This window comes from Anser cygnoides, chromosome 8, assembly GCF_040182565.1.
Source record: "Anser cygnoides isolate HZ-2024a breed goose chromosome 8, Taihu_goose_T2T_genome, whole genome shotgun sequence".
NCBI lineage: Eukaryota > Metazoa > Chordata > Aves > Anseriformes > Anatidae > Anser > Anser cygnoides.
In genome coordinates this window covers 19,242,002-19,262,181 of record NC_089880.1, presented here as the reverse complement: position 1 = coordinate 19,262,181, position 20,180 = coordinate 19,242,002, and the positions used below count along the sequence as shown (strand labels likewise).

Sequence of the window (20,180 nt, the reverse complement as noted above, 5' to 3'; positions counted from 1 at the left end):
AGCTCCTTCACTCTAAAACTTGACACTTGAACAGACAACTCCACATCTTATTAATCTGAAAGCATACAATTGGCTTTTCAAACCCCATCTGTTTTGTCAAATCTAGCTAGACACTTTTTTAAATAGAAGAACTTTTAAATTGTAAAGACATCCACTGAATTTCACAAGATTTGTGTACCAAAAATTTAGCATTATTATTTATCAATTTTGAATTTCTATTTATATCAGTATGATCTTCTATGTTTGATCTATATTTTAAAAATGAAATAAGGCTTGACTCCAATAACAGTAGAAAAATTGTCTTATAATGCAAAAATATCCATCTCACACTGGCAGGCCACTGGTTAAACAACGATATTGGGTAGTCACAAACTTAAGAGCTTAAAAAATAAAAATATATTAAAAAAACAATCCCCCCTCAAAAAAAAAAACACCAACAACAAAACTATCGGACGTGTGAACTATTAAAGGGATTTTTTTTTACTTTATTTTTATTTCATTCTGAAAATTCACAACTACTAAGAAAGTCAAAATCTATATTCAGAAGAAATTTATTTCCAAATTGTATACATTGTTTGCAAAGATTCCCTTTGTTAAATTTACAAGTATTTTCTCCAGCCACTGGTAAAATCCCTGAAAATACTCAAGGGATTTCCAATGGAAATGCTACCAGATCCCCAAATGTTGATGTTACTACATCTGCAATGACAAGCCCAAAGCAAAGTATTTTCTCCAATATATTTGTTTTCTACCATTATTACTTTTCAATAAACAGATATAGTACAATAAACACTAAAGTATGTATTATTAATGGTGTTATAAACATCTACTTGCAAAATGTCTTAGTATATTCTTTGGAATCCAAGGCCTCTCACTCTAGGAATATGAAATGAACTGTAATGAATAGAACTGGCATGGAGACAGAAATTCCCCGTCATCCAGAGAAGTAGATCCATATACAGTTGACCAAATAAACACAGGAGCATAAAAAGTGTTTGGTCTTGTGTCCTCCCCTGGAAATACTGTCCATCTATCCTGATAGCCAGGAAGCAGGTCAGAACATACTGTGAGGTCACCATGAGGTCTCTTTGGAGATAACTCTCCTCCCTCCCAAGACAGGCTGCTATCTCCAAACAGTCTCACTATTGCCAGATACACTGTAAGACAACTGGTGAAGTTTAACTAAATTTAATCTTCATGTATATTTGAGACTGTGATCCATCAGCAGGATGTCATCACTGCCAGTCCATTAGTGCATCAGCTGGCACTAGCAGGAAGGCTCTAAGGGTTACTCAGAAAAGAAATGATAATAGTGAATTCACTCCACTTCACAGTGTTAAGTAACTGCATGTGATGCACAGCAAAGGAGAATGGGATCCAGGACCTGAAAGCCATAGAATAAACTACCAGGAGGGACGCCTAGTTATCTAGTTTCTATTACACCAGTTTGAGCTGTATTATTATAATAGGCTATTCAATTTTGTCCAGTCACTTTTATATTGAGCAGAATAATTTATATTTAGCTAGAGCACATTTTTGCAAAAAAAGCATTTGATCATGATTTAAATACAGAGATATCACTCCACTTAGTAAGCTTTTTTGTGGTCTATCATGTTCCTTAGTATAGTAAGCACTATTTAACATTTGTCTCACTTCAGCCTCCAGTCCTTCATTCTCGCTTTAGCTTTATAATGTTATACTTTCTTCTGCACTGTCAGCCACTTCTAAATCCCCCCTTTTTCTTAAAATTATCCAAATTAGGCTTTCTACGGTTCTTACCCTGGGCATTTTCTTCACTGCTAGTATAATCTTGGTAGTTCTGTTCTCATCTTCTACTTCTCAATATTTTTTAAATAAGTAATATTAAAACTGTATCCAGGACTCTACTAATGCCACCTTGCAGATAATATATGAACCTCTCTATATCTGGCTTGTAGTTCCATGGACAACACTAGGCTCTTTACCTCAGTACTGATCTAGGAACTCACAGTCAGATGCTCGTTCACAGCAACAACCTCCTCCACCAGAAGCCCCAGTTTTCAGACCAGAGTTCTCCATTCCCTCGCCTTGTTCCTAACTAGAAAATGCATCACTTGGTTGAATTCCTGCACATTTTGTTTTAGAGGACTACAACAGCAAATGATATAGATGACTTCAGAGGATTGCCTTGTTGTCGTACATATTTCCCAGTTTGTTGGTCTTTTTGCCATCATGTATTTCACTAGCATTTACAGTACTGAGATGCAGATTTGACTTGTGATTTTGTCAGTTATTCTACCACTGGCAGAATGTCCAAATAATTTTATATATACTAGCCTGTTTTTGCTAGTTTTAACTTAGTAAAGTCATATGGAATTAGAAAGATTGGAGATAAAGTACTAGGAAGCTGTGAGCTCTCATTTTGACTCAATTACCAGGTGAGGAACACAACCACCTATTGTTTTTCTGGTTCTGTGCACAGTCATATTAATAAAATTGTTTAATTTGGGGGTCTGCAAGGCCCTTCTTTCAGTATCTGTTATACATTGCTCATTTTGACAGTATATTTATTTCACATTTGCTTCTGAGTACATAATAATCACCTCCTTCTCTAAGTTCCGCTTTTATAAATAAGCAGAAAAAGAAGTTTTGCTTGACTGAAACAGAATTTTTCTTCAGCAAAGTTCTTTCAGCATTTAGGAGAAAAATAGCAACATTTCTCTATATGCCCTGAGTTTCTGTTACAAGCAGATACTTTGCTTATTTAAATGTAACATTTGAAAGACAACATGCAACTAATAAACCTGTAAAAATAACGTAATTGTGAAATTCCTTTCTGGGGTAATTAGGGTAGAATTAAAAGAAAAAATGGGTGATGTCAATCTCCCCTAGGGCCACTGTCATGCTATAACTCTTGTGTCTCATTTAAATAAAGAGTAAATAATGCAGTACAGAAATCTGCACTATTTAGATTTATGCTCAATGTATGTTAACACAAAAATTCCTATATTGCTCAATGGATAGAAATAGCACACACCAACTCTGCTGTTTCACAAGAGTAAGTCAGTCTGTGTATGGGCTCTCAATGGGTCAGTCACCATCCCTACCTTTCCCTGCCCCTTTTCTTGTATAAGCCCCACTGCATATAGCTATTACGTCAGTGAAATTTGCTGAAAAAGTTTTTCCTTATTTTTGGCACAATTATTTCTCTGATGGATCCATGGCTTGTGATCTAGTCCACTCAGCAATAACACAACCAGTACAGCAAATGCGGGGGAGCAGTAGCAGCACCTAGCTCAGGAAATGAGGGATCACCTTTTGGCAGTGCAGTCTCAAGTCAATGCGTAAACTACAGCTTACTGTGATGTTACATTTGTAAGGAAGTAAAAAATGATCCATTTTTTAAAGGGAATAGCAAAGCTATCTCCTGCATAACAAAAATGCAGGTGAGTTTAAAGAAAAAAGATTAATTTTCTTTAAACCTGCTTGTGGACTCCCAATGAAAGAGGCTATAAAAGTTCATATGTTCCACCACAAAGAATTTCCTCCAAGCAGTGCGCTCTAGAAGTACAATATGAAGAAAGATGTACTCACTTTACAAACTAAACAACATAATCCACCTTCGAACAACACTGTCCCCGTCTCCATGGACACCACTCTGCACAGTGCCATCCCACATGACAGCCAGCCTGAAGTACCTACAAGAACAAAGGCAATAGTGACTTCTAACCTCAATGCATTATCAAAACCATATACCCTACCTTCATCCAAGGCATCACCTTCAGCTGCCTGTGTTTCCTCTAAATCTTATAAACAAATTTATGCATCAAAACTCCATTCTACTCATGACTCTGGCAAGAAAAATACCTAGGTGCTTGCACCATATAACCTCTTGTGTACCAAAGATAATAATAATACCATTAACATTGGGACAAAAAATGAAGGCTCCACTCATCTGTATCATAAATTCATAGCTGGTGTCCAGTACCCTCCATCAAAATCACTTATGGCTACTTTAACATCAACAGCATCATCTAACAAAAAAAAAAAAAAAGTAAAAAAGTATGCTGGTTTAGTTGGGATAGAGTTAATTTTATTCATTGTAGCTCATGGTACTATGTAAAGGGACTAGAAATCTAGATTTATGAGGAGCAACTGAGGGAATTGGGGTTGTTTAGTCTAGAGAAGAAGAGGATAAGGGGAGACATCATTGCACTCTACTACTACCTGAAAGGTTGCAGCAAGGAGAGTGTTGGTCACTTTTCTCAGGTAGCAAGTGATAGGGCACAAGGAAACAGCCTCAAGATTGGACATTAGGAAGAATTTCTCCACAGAAAGGTTGGTTGAGCATTGGAATGGACTGCCCAGGGAAGAGGTGGAGTCCCTATTCCTAGAGGTATTTCAGAGATGCATGGACAAGGCACTAAGGGAAATGGTTTAGTGATGAGGTCAGGTTAATGATTGGTCTTAACAATCTCGAAGCTTTCTTCGAACATTAATGATTCTGTGCGTCTATGATTTTGGTTTTGGAACAAAAATAGTGCTGATAACCCACCAAGATTTTAATTGTTGCTACGGAGTTCTTACACAGATAAAGGACTTATCTGCTTCTGGTGCTGCCAGCAAAGAGGCTGCGGGTGCACAAGGAGCTGGGAGGCAGGACAGCTGACCCAAGCGGACCAAAGGGATGTCCCATACCATGTGGCGTATGCTCAGCAATAAAACCAGGGGGAGATGGCCAGGGGCCTGCCATCACTCAGGGACTGGCTAGGCATCAGTCACTGATGAGTAATTGTGTTTTGCATCACTTGTTTTGTTTTTTCCTTTGGTTATGGTTTGTTTGTTTGCTTGTTTTTCTTTTTTATTAAAACATCCTTATCTCAACCCATGAGTTTCCTAACTTTTGCCCTTCCAATTCTCTTCCAACCCACCCAGCTGGGAGTGGGAGAAGTGAGCAGCTGTGTGGTGCTTAGCTGCCTACTGGGGTTAAATCACAACAAAAGGATATAATGCCTACCTAGTATACAGAAAATCATAGCCTAATTTATTCATCTTTTTAAACATGAAGGGAGCAAAGAAACCCATGACACATAAGCAAGTACTCAGAAAACATATTTTCTCTGAAGAAAATAACAGTCACATCACCTTTGCCAACCCAAAGATGACATATGACCTTTCTACACTAAAACTATTCTTGACTGACCAAAACACCCGGTTGTCACAAAATATCCCAAAATTTAGACAGAAAATCATGAAATAAGCTAAAACTGCATAAAGATCACACTTTGAAAACAATTTTCCTCAAACTCTACCACCCTCTAAACAGTAACTTGCCAAACTCAGCATCAGAAATGAAGGAACAAACAGATTTGGGAACAAAAGCAGAGAATTAATAAATGTGTGTTGTAAAAAATTGGGATCTTTGCAAGCCAGTGAGGAAGCATAAACGTGCAAGTAAATTCTAGCACAGTGTATTGGTACCTGTGAACCTTAACTGGTCTAGCATCTCTGAGCAAAAATTAATTTATTGTCATATTTAATGCTAACAGCGAAAGTGAGAATTACCTTAAAAAATGGTAAACACACTGGTGCCAAGACAAACCAGCTTAAGCATTCCAGATCTTGCTGTAAAATTCCTAACTTGGAAATGCAGCACGAAACTGTCTCTAATGCAATCAAAACATTTCAGACAATCTTGTCACGCTGTCGACATGTGCAAACCGTATCTTGCTTAAGTTTACGTGGCTAATTTCATTAATGCTTTTTGTATGCATGTAAAAGCCTACTGTTCTTGTACAGTATTAGTCTAAAATGCCACATATAGAGTAAGCAACATAAAGATCACAGCACAAGTTGTGTCATTGCTAAGACAAACAGTGGTAGGATGGTAGAAATGTAAGAAATACCTACATATTTTTAACTGGCAGCTTTATTAACCACAGTGGGTTGGGTCAGCATTACAACAAATCAACATAGCTAAAGGGTTGATTAACCTCCTCTTAGATATCAAATGCTAATCATGCCAGATCCTTTTTCGAAGCAGAGAATTCAGTAAAACATGATTTTCCTCATTACAATGTTCACCTTTATCCACGAATGAACTTCTGTCAGGCTTTTGACTCTTGATGTTTTAGATAGTTGTCTTCATTAAATTTACTTATGTTTCATCAAATATCTCCCTCAGATGTTTTAAAGGACTACAGGAAAGCACTGCTAAAGAAATGTTCTGAGGATAATGTAGTTAATTTCTGGAAGTCACTGAATGTGAAAATTACAATTTATGAATATTAGATAGCATGAAATAATACCCAGGAAGCTAGATATTGACCATACAATTCTTCTATGACTATGCAGATAAGACTGCAAAGAACTTGATGATATTACTGGCCTTGCTGACATGGAAATTGAAAACAGCTAAGAATGAGTGCAGTGTGGCAATTTACAACTGAATTATCAATATCAAAATTACTCACATCTTTGCTGTACTAAAAGAAAAGCAGAAAGGAGAAAGCAAAGATATAACAAAAATGTTGGAAAAGGTTTTTACAGAGCTCAACAGTTAGTGCAGATATGGTTCTGCGATACTTCTGGCATGCAAGTACTTTCTTCAACAGCAGTAGGTGGCATTCGCAAGTTTGTATGGTATGTAACAAGATCTGGTGTAAAATTTGCCCAAGCTGTTATCAGAAAAACAGAAAGATTTTTTTCCTTTGAAAAACATCTTCAGATATGTACTATCCAGAAAAGCATTGTTATTCATCACTTAGACTAAGAGGCCATGAGATGATGTACATTCTATAAGATTTGCATGACAGAAACTATGTAGTTCAGTTCAAATGCATATTTTTTCATGGCCCTGTAGGTCAATTATTTACTTGCAAATACCATGCGGATGTATAAGTACTGACGAATAACCTTCCAGTTATATGTGCAAATTGAAAAAATCTTATAGATATTATAAAAACGTTAATAACTTAATATTTTCAGGGAAGAAGATAATATTTCTTCAGCTCCTGTTTTGTGCATAAGACAACCTTTTCCACACTGTTAAGAATCCACAGCTTTTTCAGATGATTAATATGAAGACAGAACACAAATCACGTTATGATTATAGTACACTGTTGTATGAAAACACATATGTAGGATTTGATTATGACTCTGAGATGTCCTATTTCTCTACACAAAGCATCTGAATCACTTTCAACATTTTTGAAAATGAGAGTTATTCACAAAAAGACAAATTTGTCATAGCAGTAAGAGGAAAGTATTATTTTGATGTTAATTAGCAGAAAGTCATGCTGATTTATTATATTAAGGTTACCAAAAAATCCAGTTATTGAGATCCAACTCATCAATATGTGGTGGTATAGCCAACACAAAATGGCCTTTATGTGCTGTCTTACACATGCATCTTTCCCAGAAGTCATAGCCTGTAAAGCCTCTAAATCCTCCTGTGAAGCCAGAAGATGTAGGTTTCAACATACGCTTAGATCAATGTGCCTACAACGTTCCCTCATTAAAGTTACTCCCAGACAGCTCAAGACTCCTTGGAAAGTTTCAAGTGAAAAGTGTCATACAAGTGAAAAGAACTATCATCATTCTAAGTAAAATCTAATCACTGACAGAACTTAAATGACCATTCTTGTCCTGAGCAACATATAAACACGTGAACTAAAAGAAAACTCAAGTTACTTGCATCTAATTGCAGCATTTTATTGAAACTTTTATCATCTGGAATCCATATGGGTCACACTATCTTAATAAACAACAACACATTTTATTTTGGTTTACTGAAAATTAACAGGGCATTTGGGAAAATACTATTATTGTAAAAGCCTGTTTCACATTTGTTTGGCAATACTAGGGCTATATAAGTGGAAAACAAGAGAACCATTTTTTTCCCTCTGTTGTTGATATTAGGAGAAAACAATGCAGCTGGTAACATTAATGATACCCTATATCCTCAACAAAGATGAAAGAGGTCAAACAAAGTTGTAATGGGCTTAACCATATGAAACAGCCATACTGGATTGATTAGCTTAGTATCCAGACACAGTAAACCCATTTTTTTCAAACAATATTCCATGCTACAGTCTAGTAGGTCTGCAATGTCTCAAGGCTTTGTACGAGACAGTTTTCTTAATATAGTGAGCCCTACAGCAAAATGCAATGAAGGGCCATTTCTGTTTCAGCCTGCCAGGCTTGGGGGAAAACAGGGAGTGGGGAGAGCAGACTGAATATGCAGCTTCTATCACAGTACTATACTGGCTACTCTGTTGCGAGAGTACTGATAGCACTCTTATACTACAGTCCTGTTTTCAGAAGTTTACAATTAAAACTCTATTACAAAAATGTCTTCTTGGCAAAAAAAAATGTAGCAAACAAGCTCATTCCAAAAGGGATTTATATTTTAATTAGAGAAAAATCAGTTCAGCTGTCTTGTTGGAGAGTCAGAAGGTTTGGCTAAGAAGACAAACAAAAACAGATTTTTGGTGGTTTCTGTAGTTCTTTTGTTCTTCTTGAGGAATCAGTACCATGTCAATGTAATAACCATAGTGTAATAAGATCCATACCAAGAAATGAGGATTTCATTTGACAACTGATCAACAATGCCTTTAAACATAGTTAAGATTATTTCTCCATAACCCTGTAATCCAGACCCCTGTCTGTGATTATTTGCATTTAACAACAACAACAACCAAAATCTATCATTCTGGAACTTAGATTTTCAGTTTTCTTGACCATTTTAAGATGCTCATGGCCTTGCTGTTCTCACTGGTCATTACTTAGTACTGCAGATGCTAGAAGGCACAAAAACTCAGTCAAGATTTCCTTTAAAATCACAGAATTTTTTAACACAGGGCCACTACAGTACAGTGGATTCCATAACCGACCAATTAACTTGAGGATGATTTTTAAAAGAGTGATATTCAATATACTGCAATCCAGAAGGACAATGCCAGGATTTTTCCTTATACTATACAATCAGCTCTGTTCTTGAGACCCTTCCCCTTATCCTGTAAGAGAAATTCGCATAGGTAACTACACTGATGTCAACAGGGCTGGTATTAAGATTAAAAAGTATTTTGTATGCTTCAGGAAACCATTTGCTGGAACTCAAGACGAAAGTAGGACATGAAAAATATAGGTAGCTAAATGTTCACTTCTTTTACCCTTTTTTACCATGATCCATCCCATGTCTATAGAATAACTTGTGGGGCATGTGCCTACATTCCTACCCATTTAAAGACCCTCTTTTGAGACTATTAAGAATAGAATGAACTCATCTGAGAAACATACTGGCATTCACCTGGCCACAGTGAATACGCTCCACAACCTCTTCAAAAGGCCCAATGATCAGAAAGGCATGTATTATTCCATGGTACCCTAAGAAAACCAGACTTTTCCAATGGAAACTTTTCAGTAGCTATAAATTTCCACTATTCTTGCTTTAAATATTTATTTAATGCAGTTCTGTACTAGATCAATTTGGTTTGGCAAAGAACTAACTTTTCTTCCAGGTAACATAACACGCATATTAGAAGTAAAGGTATTGAAAGTGAAGAGAAAAGAAATTTTCCTCCGCCACAAAAGCAAAATGAGTAAAGATTCCTTTTAATAAAGGAATCAAAGAAATCACATCTACTTTAATTAATATTTAATCAATAACAAAATACAGCATCTCAGAAGTCAAAGTATCAGTGACTTTGAGTTCTACGTCTATCGCTCTTCCATTTGAGAAAAAGAGGGCTGATACGGGTTTTAATCCTCTATAACACAGAGGAAAGTGAAACACAAGAAAAAAAAATACCCTTGTAGCCCAGTGTTTAGGAAAAGCTTCATCTTATATTCCCTTTATTTACAAAATCGCTAAATATATTCATAGGAAAAGCTGACAAATTAAAATGTTCAGAAATGAATGTTGATTAAGAAGTTTTAAGCTGGAGTTTTTTCTTGTAATCTTTTTGTCATTTGTGCAATATGTGATCAAAGACATTTCTCTTTCCCATTCCTCAAACGTTAAGTAAATATGTGGGCTTAAAAGAGAAATACATATAATTCATAGCAGGAAAGAAAGTTCTACTTGCTACATCATATAATTAAGGCTGAAGTATTAGAGGTGGTATTGAGGGGTACAGAGTCCCATTTTCTAAACAAAGAAATGATTACTTTTTTCCAAAGACTTGAAAAAATTCCCCAAACCATTCCTCTCTGTGCATCCATATGTGCCAACTTCTCATCTCATTCATTAATTTTATTGGCCAGCATGTCTCCCATCTGCTTAAGAATAAGCAGAGGGGAACAAATTAATCCACTTGCTCTACACGGGTGCTGCTCTGCCTGAAGCCCACCTGAGCAGTGCCACCACAACAGTCCAGTGTTCAGCAGGGACTGAGGAGAGTCCAAACACACCACCCACTGCTGTGCTTCTCCATTCAGCCACCCTCAGTACCCAGGCCCCAGAGGCACTTATAAGCCTTAAGAGCCCCGACCAGCCCCTGCCCTGCCCATGGATCCTGGCCCCATTTTGGCCCAGCCCCGGGACTTACATCGCTACCCCCACAACACCTCAGCAGTGCCTCTGCCTGACCACAGACCCCACTGACCCTGACCCATGAACCTACCTGAGAGATTCCTGGCTGCCCCAGCCTGCCCTGCTCAATGGCCGGGATGGTGGGACAGGCCCTGGTTGCTAGACCCTGTCTCACCACCCCGGGGTGGCCCCCACAGCTCCTGGCTCCCCAGCCCTCATGGCAGCCAGTAACAGCACAGCGCAGGACAGATCCTGCTGGTGCGGAGACAGACGGTTTGTGCCCTGACTTCACCAGTGCAGTTGGCCCCACAGCAGCATTTGGCCTGAGCAGGAGTCAGTAGGAATTAGCAGTTATGAATCCCCGCTTCCACACAAACCTGAGAGAACAAGTAGCATTTATTTGGGGTTTTCCTTGACCAGAAAAGAAAAACTTAAGGAAAGCTGAGAGAACCATTCTTGGAGCAGCACTAGAAGCCTCAGGGAGCTCTGCCTAGTTGGATGAATTTCTCTGTGGGCAGATGAATGGGATTTACCTCAGCTGCCATGTGGTCCACGTCCGACTGCACAGATGTCTCTCTCCAAACACCAGAACAGAGGCAAAACAAAACCTATTTGGAATCAAGCATCAAGCACGGCATCGCTAGTCGGTCGAGGGAAGTGATTGTCCCAATCTACTCTGTGCTGGTGTGGCCTCACCTGAGTACCATGTGCAGTTCTGGGCACCACAGTCCAAAAAGGATGTGAAACTACTGGAGAGTGTCCAGAAAAGGGTTACAAAGATGGTGAAGGGCCTTGAGAGGAAGATGTATGAGGAACGGCTGAGGTCACTTGGCCTGTTCAGCCTGGAAAAGAGGAGGCTGAGGTGAGACCTCATCGCGGCCTACAGCTTCCTCATGAGGGGGAGTGGAGGGGCAGGCGCCGATCTATTCTCTTTAGTGACCAGTGATAGGACCCGCGGCAATGGTGTCAAGCTGCGACAGGGGAGGTTCAGGCTGGATATCAGGAAGAGGTTTTTCACTGAGAGGGTGGTCGCACACTGGAACAGGCTCCCCAGGGACATAGTCATGGCACCAAGCCTGTCGGAGTTTAAGAAGCATTTGGACTGTGCTCTTAGTCATATGGTCTTAATTTTTGGGTTAGACGTGTGTAGTGACAGGAGTTGGACTCAATGATCCTTATGGATCCCTTCCAACTAGAGATATTCTATGATTCTATGAAATAATGAGGCACCAAAACTAGTGGCATGTCAGACCCACCACTCCCTTTTTGTGATAATTATTTCACTTTTACATTACTGGAGTCCTCATGTGCCCTAAACAGGTTCCCCTTCTACTTCTCCTATGCCAACAACATAACTCATACTTTGACCATCACACACAATGTTTCAGAAAACCAGCACCACACACAACCGGAGAGAGGGGTATCAGCAGAACAAGCTGAAAAACAGAGTTGACAGAGCATGACAAGGCAGGGATCAGGAGCAGGGTATTAAAACTAAGAGTCACTGATGTCCAAATGCCAGATCAGATCCACAAGGTCTGGAAGAAAAGGAAAGAGAGGTGTACCAGGGCAGAATTTAGTAACTCCATGTTGCACATCATGGCAGATCCTAAGACTGTTCCCATTCTTGACTTAGTCTAAAACATCAATTGTCAAAGTACTGTAAATATAACTGATGAAAATCCCATGGATTTGGGGAAAAGAAACCACTCACCTACAGTTACACTGGAGTGCCTGGAAAGGAGAGCATCTGAAAGCAAACCCAACACAAGATTTTAAAATGGACAACTCTAAATGTCATAAGTAGCTATAAGACCAAGATGAGAGCAAAAGCCCTGAAGTTCCACTAGGAAAAGACATTTCAGATCTTAGCAGAAGCAATTTCAGTCAGGCAAAAGGGCTGGACACCACAGCCTGAAGGTGAGCCGGAATGGATACAGTTTCGATTACCAGAGAGGAGTTTGAGGCAATAGCTGTGAACATCATGCCCAGTGAGTTTGGAAGTGTATCGTAAAAGAGAAGCAACAGTGATAATTAAGAAGATAGAAGAGTGGTTTTTTTTATTTATTTTAAGAATGCAGGGGAGCAGACTGTGCCTACTTTATGACAGGGAATAATCCAAAATAAAGCAAGGGCTCTGGCGGAAGAAGGCTGACCAAGACTGAGGCAAGAGAGATTAGAAGGTAAGCATGAATGGAATCTATCTCTGGAAGAGGAACTACAGATGAATGAATGAATAAATTAAAAACAGAGAAATCTCAGAATTAGTGGTAAGGTGGAAGAAAAAACACTGCAGAAATGTTTCACATCTGTCTTCAACATAAAAATATACAGACTCATTACAGACAATATTTTTAAAAGCTATGCATTGTGTCAACTATAACTGAATGGCAGTGAAGGTAACAATAACCAAATGGACAGTAAAACTGAAAAAAAAAGCAAAAAAAAAAGAGAAGATAAAAATTTCTTTTTAATTAAAATGGATTCGTAGTGTCACCAAGTAACTTGCTCCTTAAACTTTACCAGCAGTGTAATAATAAACTACAAGAGTATCAGTAGATCTCTACTGTGCTTCTAGCCTTCACTCCTCCTGCTCATCATTGCAAGCTGGAAGAAATCTTGAAACAGATCATTATAGCTGAAACATTTCACCATGTTATTCTTTTAGCCCTCCCTTTTTCACTTTAAAAAATATTTTTCCTCTAGATTGTAACATAGTCAAAATGTCTGCAACGTGCATGTATTCTTCTTGCTGCTGAAAGGAGCTGAATGTTTTCTCACTTTCAGCTTGTACAGATTTGTACTTCGCTCTTATTTTCTCCCTGAAGTGACATTAGCATTGTCTGCATTTACCAACCAGCCAGCCAACTCCTGATTCTCAGTAACCCCCCTCTCAGGCAACAGCTCACACTATGCCTTTTGCAACAGCTCTGCATTAACCTCTTTTTCTGCAAAATGCTGATTCAGAAATTTGCTCTGTGAGCATCTTCCTGAGATTCCTAATTATCTGTGTTGGAGAAGTCACTCAAAGTGTGGACCTGTAAGTCACAGAGAAAACCAGGCCACTCACCTTTCAGTCCACTGGAAAACTTCTCTTACGAAGTTCAAAATAAACAGCCCAGAGTAAAAAGGCATTTTTTGAGTTATGACTGAAATACATTGTTTAGTTTGTTTGTTTAATACTCCTGAAGAATAAGATAGGAAAATTCAGCTAAACTGAGACTGGAAATTTTCATAATCCTTCATGAGCATTTTAGAAGTTATCACAGACAGACATTGGGAATGTTAGTATATATTTCACATCAAATAAAAAACAACAGAAACATGACTCATTTTGCAAGTAGAAGAAATGCCAACCATTTTTTCTTCAATGAAAAGAGTTGTAATTCTGGGGAAGCAAGAAGGTATATGAAAAGTCAAAGATTCAAGAGCAATAACAAAATGGCACAAAAGGTTATAATAAATAAGAAGAAAATTTTAAAGTTAGCAAGCCACAATACCACCAGTTCTGACAGAGAAATACTGCAATGGCAGTTAATCTACTGAAAAAGTCTCCTCCCCTTGAGACTAATGAAAATTGCAAAGCTGGGTCATTTCACACAAGATTTACTATGAAAAGCAGCCATGGCAGGTGAATGCTAAAGTTATTCCTCAAGATCTCTTTTTACCCATCATCGCTAAGGAAACCTCTGTCTGCTATCCCTATGCCTGCTAACACAGCACCTTTTATAGTCTTGCAGTTCGCTCCATTTTTCTCTGTAAACAGAGCAGGCTTTTATACTGCCAGACACATTGGTAGGGATCCTGTTTCACTCTGCAAGAACCTGGTAGGCCAAAGACAAAGCTTCTAAATTGTTCTTGGATGAACTACATTTCTTAGCTGCTGCTAATGCTTTCTGAACCTCTGATTAATCTTCTTTGAGCAAAACTGCAGTCAGCACTTGTACCTCAAGGGCAGAAAACTCTGTTAATGCACTCTTTCAAGAGACCTATTATCAACTTGAAATCTCAAATGGCAGACCCTCTCCCTGAGTAGCTCACATTACTTTTGGCCTTTCAGACTCTAAGGGTGTGGTTTGATGATCAATTTAAATTGATCTAACTGTGGACCACTGCCAAACAGACAATCCTACATCTGTGCCTAGCAGGCTATGCAATGAGTTAGTGTAACTGAGTATCTCGTTTGCTGGGATAGTTTTTAGTCAGATCATTTACCAGACCAAGTCACGGCATGACAACAAACAGAATGGCACTAGAGAAGAGGCAGAAACAGACAGCTGGCAATACAGTCAGCACATGCAGCCCAGACTTGGATCTGCTTGAACTTACCATCAAACAGCACCCTACACTGGACATCTGGGTGGATTATTAATATGAGATGGAACAAAACATATTATAAACAGTAAAATCTGTGTGCCTTCATTCCCAAGGGATCCTTAATGATTTCATAGCAGCTTTGAGCAAAACGGTGGTATTATGAGCTGACAATGCAGAACTGGCTTTCACTATACACTTCTTAGGTCACTATGCAAAATGTTTTAAGAATCTCTCTTCCATGACAGCCCTAGAGTCTCTGCCCACAATACACAATCACGCCACAAATCACAACAAAGGGTGTTCAAAAGGTCAGCTGTTTAAAATCTGTTTTGTTGGTTTCTTTATTCATTTGGACATGCCCTCTTCTTTTTGCCTCACATCATTTTTTTCTTATTTTACCATAAAAGGAAGTCAATGAAGTAAAAAAGCTTCACTCCATTTACTACTTGTGATTTAGTCAGACAAAGATAACGTGAAAGTTTTTGGATTAGCTCTTCCATAAACTCTTCTTTAAGTTTATAAAAATTATTTACATCACCTATTTTTAAGGAAATTAATAAATCATAGAATATATATTGCTTTATTCAGTAACTAGAACCCAGTTTTGTACCTATTAATAACATGAAAGTGAAATCTATCCATATTTTATATTATTTATTTAGGATATTATAAGGATTTTTCCCCTAATGCAACCAAAGATATGATAATTCCAGAAGTCTTTGCATATGGAGTTAACACATTGCCTGACTAGCCATCAACAGAAACAAGTAATAAAGCTCCAAGTGTTTAGTTAAATTTAATTTACAACTAAGCAAAACAGTGTTTATTGGAACAAAAAAGGTCATTAGTGTCTTACCAGGAAGCAATTAAATTAACAGATCAAACCCATTCATCAAATCACAAAACAGATGCTAAGCTTTACTGTAAGAAATCTAGAATCAATGGTGTATGTAACTATGTAAGTCTACAAACCACGTTGCACCTTCTGTGACCACAGAGAAGTTGCTGAAAAACAAGATTTATTGCATACCGAATTTAGCTGTTATTCTCCAGTTCCAAATGTGCTCATCTTACTCATGTGGAGACTCAAAGTGAAGGCAATGAACCAACTGAGACTTGATTTCTATGATTTTAACATGAAAATTATTCTAATCCAAAGAATATATTTATCATGGTCTTGGTAAACTCTGCTCCAATTTCCACACTGAGTTCAGCTTCAACAAATTAATGGAAATCTCTACTGTCACTAGAAGAGGACTGAATTAAAAAATAATAATGATAATCTAAATTGAGATTAGAAACCTGTAATTTACAATATCTCTTCAGCAGTGAACTGAAACACTAAGTCTCCTCAACTTCAAAAACTCTGGATACAGTTTAATTCTCTCTACAAATTTTAAATAAGTAGTGAAAAAATAGCTGCAAATAAAAGGTGATGTGAGGTTGATACTAGAATTCTGTTTCTCTCTTTTAAAGCCTCACTGTGTCATAGAGGAGTTACAATCCATTGCTGAAAATCCCTGCTAATTAAGAGATTCTCATGTCACAGATTTGGGAAATCTGTCTATAAAAATCTTTAAATCTCTGCTTAGGATAACACAAACACTAAATACATGCCTATGTCAGACTGCAAACATTTTTCTTATATAGAGCTCAACAGTTGTCTTCCTATCACCAATTTGTTCAGAAATTAGTGTCTACACAGATTGAACTGAGTCAGCAGTGGTGTGAGTAAGAACCAGAACTGGGAACCAGAACCAGAACTGAGCTGCAGTGAAATAGCCCCAACCCGATTTGACAGAAGTAGAGCTCTTCAGAACTCTGGTGTGTTTTTTATCAGCCCAAATGCACTGAGTTAGCTCCAGTTTGGCTGAGGTCCAGTTAATAAACCTTTCTGAAGAAGTTTCTGAATGGCTCTGTGAGTATCAGGCCAAATCAGTGGCAGGCATGCCAGAAGGAAACTTGGTTCATACAAAGCCTCTCAGGATCTATTTTCCAGCACTGGTACTCTCTGGATTCTTCCATTATCCAGCGTATCCAAGACCCACACTACTCTGAGAAAGAGGGAACTGCATGAAAGGATAAAGAGATCCCAAAGAAGCAGTGTTTATACTGGGGGAAAATTTTCTTAGTTGCTGGAGTGAACAGCCTATATTCTAAAGAAAGTTATTTGATTACCCCTGCATTTATCATGCAAAGTATAAACATTACTAATGGTCATGAAGTTATGTGATAGCAACTGTCATTTCTATCCTTAGGGCAGCTCCTCTCGCCTAGTCAGCTCAAGTCTCGCCTAGCAAAGATTCCCTGCTGTTTTTCACAAATTTTTTAAAATGATTGGGAGTTTGTTGAAGAATGCCCTTAAGCACCTCAAGTGGGGATTCTCATTAGCAAATATCAAAGGGAAACTCCATACCCTCTGCAAACATCTTTTAACCAAGGACAGGATTAGTTACTGACTCAGAGAAAAGAGTAGAAGCTACCAAACTCCTAACATTACTACTATTTCATCTCAATTTTCTATGAGTAATCCTCATCTATATTCTAACCCTGCAGGAATGAGATTAACCAACAGGGCAACGCACACAATACACTTCAGTGTAATAGAAGGACACCTGACCTGCTATCAGATATCTGTGGGAATTAGCTTGGGCATCAAAAGTAGTCTAAACATGACAGTGTAAGTTCCATACAGGCTAATGTATTCCATTTCTTAGAAAAATTGATTAGACTATGCTAAACTCAGTGCTGTCACAGATAGACTGCTTCTGGTATGCAGTTTGGCTCGTTTAAAATTAACTTGGGTACTAAATTGTGCTGTGGAGCAAGATGAACAGATAATTTCATAGTTCAACTGCTGTCAATGTAATGAGAGATTCAATTTTAGATCACGAGTTTTCAGTAACTTCTTTAATAATGGTCACTTTTTTTTTTCATTTTGTAATACTAGGAATTAATTTTGGTATATATTAATGCAATCTATAGAAAGCAGATATCCTAACCATCTTGTTACTTGTGGAAGGAGATGAGACAACAGAAGAAATACCTTGCAGTAGCCTAATCTGGGTAATGATTCACTTGGACAAATGCAGGTGGTGAAGGAAGATGCTAGGGAAAAAATCAGCCACGTAACTGCTTTGTACAGAGCCTGTTTTTGACAATGTGTCCTGACAGGATAATTTTTTTCTAAATACTTTTTGATTTTTTTTACTCAATCCCATATGCTTTCCATATAGGACTTGCCAGATTTTCACACTGGTTTTGTAGCCAACAGACTCAATGAATGTTAACAAAAGATGCGTTAAGAACATACTTTGTGTTCTTCTTTTAGAATGGTTATCAGATTTGCTTCTTCCTAAGTATTTTGGTGTTTTCTGCGTGCATCTGAAACTTCTGAACTATTTTGTTCTATCTGTGGGAGCTCAGTCCTTTTGCTTATTGACTGTCATCTTGCATTTCAGCCCACTGATTGACAGAACAACTAGAATGTACAAGCAGAAAATCAATAATGCAGGACCTCCAGACAGTCCACTGCTGATCTAAGTAACTGGTTTACTGGTCGCAGTGCCAGTCACTGATCAGAAAATGTAAAACTAGCCAGCCATGAATAGAAACAATGTAAGAACAGATGCAGAGTTTCTTTGCATGAAAGATTTTTTATATTAGTTTCTTGTGTATAAATTCTGTGATATTTTTCTCTAAAGGCAGACTAGGGAAAGGATGAATGGAAACAAAACAAAAAAGGTGGGAGAGAAGCAGGAAAGAAATGTATCTTAAGAGCTCTGCAGATTTGTATGCACTTGTTTTTCCATCACCATACTAACCTTCACCACCCCTTAAGCTTTAGGGATTCTAAATGTAAATTTATTCTTTAGCATAACATTTCATTTGCTCCTGAATGAGTAACACTCCCATAGAAATGAAAGAATTCAGACTTACCACTTGCAAGTTAACATTTTACTGCTAATATGTTCTACCACCATTTACATTCTAGTTTTATGGTATTCTAATTACAGTCCACAGGCCTTCAGTGGTCTTCTGCCACTTCAGCTGGAGTTCAACTTCAGGTGACCTCTACCTATTTGGACGTCCTGCTGAGTTATTGGTTATTAAGGTAATGCAACTTAACTCCAGTATAAAAATAACATAGAAATAAAATAATGAATAGCTTTCAAGGACAGGAAAAGACTTCCCTCGCTCAAATGCATCTTCCTTAATAACAGTTCTCCAATTTGAATGTTCTTTACTTCCTATTAATTAAAGAAAGAAATCTGTAGCACTTCATTGTGAACAAAAATTCTTTTTTAATAAATATTGAAGCACAGTGGTAGATGCAGAAACAGTTTTTCAATCTTCTGAGAAAAAGATGTCTTTCTACAAATTAATAGATACTAAGAAGCCATCAGTGCAAAGATTTCTCAATAGTTCTATTTTGTCCTTTTATTAGCTAAAGTAGCCAGTGACCTTGGTGTTAATAAAATGTTCTGCTTATGGATATTTGATAGGTAGGGAAAAGAACAAAAGGAACCAGAAACTAACGCTTTATTACTTAGAAAAAACAGCTCAAAGTAAGTACTACAGTAGCATTTCCTGACTTACCCTATGAAAGCCCTATAAGGTAAATGCATAAAAATGGTATACAGGAAATTGATTTTGGTGAATAAATTGCTGGCAAATAAGCATTTGGTAATATAGAAGATCTCTGTTATTCAACAAAATTTACAACTGAGAGTTGGCTAGGAATTTTCTAATGAAATGTGAAGGGTTTTTTTTTATGTCAAAGAATATCAGTAAATCAAAACCAAAACCATATACAGTTAGCTTTAAGAAGTTTGCTGCTTTAAACATGTTTCAGATAAGCTGTCCTATTTCAACATTTTCAGAATGAAAATTTGTTTTTTACTTTTCAGTTCAGAATACCTCATGTTTAGAAATAAATGTTTTTAAAATAAAAATTAATTATATTCAGAAAGTTTTAATACACAAAAATAAGGAAGGTCTAAAGGAAAATGAAATAGTCCATGGACATTAATCAGGGTTTTTATTGCATATTGCTTGTCATTTCAACACCTTGCCTAAAATACTGCCCCAGTATAAGAATATCATTCCTTGCTTATCTCACTTTTAAAATCACCTGGGATTTTTACATTGCCAATGGTAATATGGGCATGCTCTTGGGCCCTATGAATCAGCCACATTATATTGAAATTTGACTTTAAAAAAAAAAAAAAAACAACAACAACAAAAAAAGAACTTTCTGCTCGAACACTTATCCTTTACATTAAAGTTTCCATTACAGATGCTCAACTCTTTTTCAATAACCTAACAGTGGCAATCAATTTGACAGAGA

The 20,180-nt window shown here is 37.5% G+C and overlaps 2 long non-coding RNA genes across 2 annotated transcripts in view; one reads left to right on the top strand and one right to left on the bottom strand.

Annotated features, from left to right (window-relative positions):
• Positions 1–20,180, bottom strand: part of LOC136791402 (uncharacterized) — a 57,068-nt gene that overhangs the window by 676 nt on the left and 36,212 nt on the right. The window contains exon 2 of the long non-coding RNA XR_010833372.1: positions 3,574–3,677. This is a non-coding gene — a long non-coding RNA (uncharacterized lncRNA). The remainder of the gene's footprint in view (positions 1–3,573; positions 3,678–20,180) is intronic.
• Positions 1–20,180, top strand: part of LOC136791403 (uncharacterized) — a 31,755-nt gene that overhangs the window by 10,531 nt on the left and 1,044 nt on the right. Inside the window, exon 2 of the long non-coding RNA XR_010833373.1 lies at positions 18,847–18,944. This is a non-coding gene — a long non-coding RNA (uncharacterized lncRNA). The remainder of the gene's footprint in view (positions 1–18,846; positions 18,945–20,180) is intronic.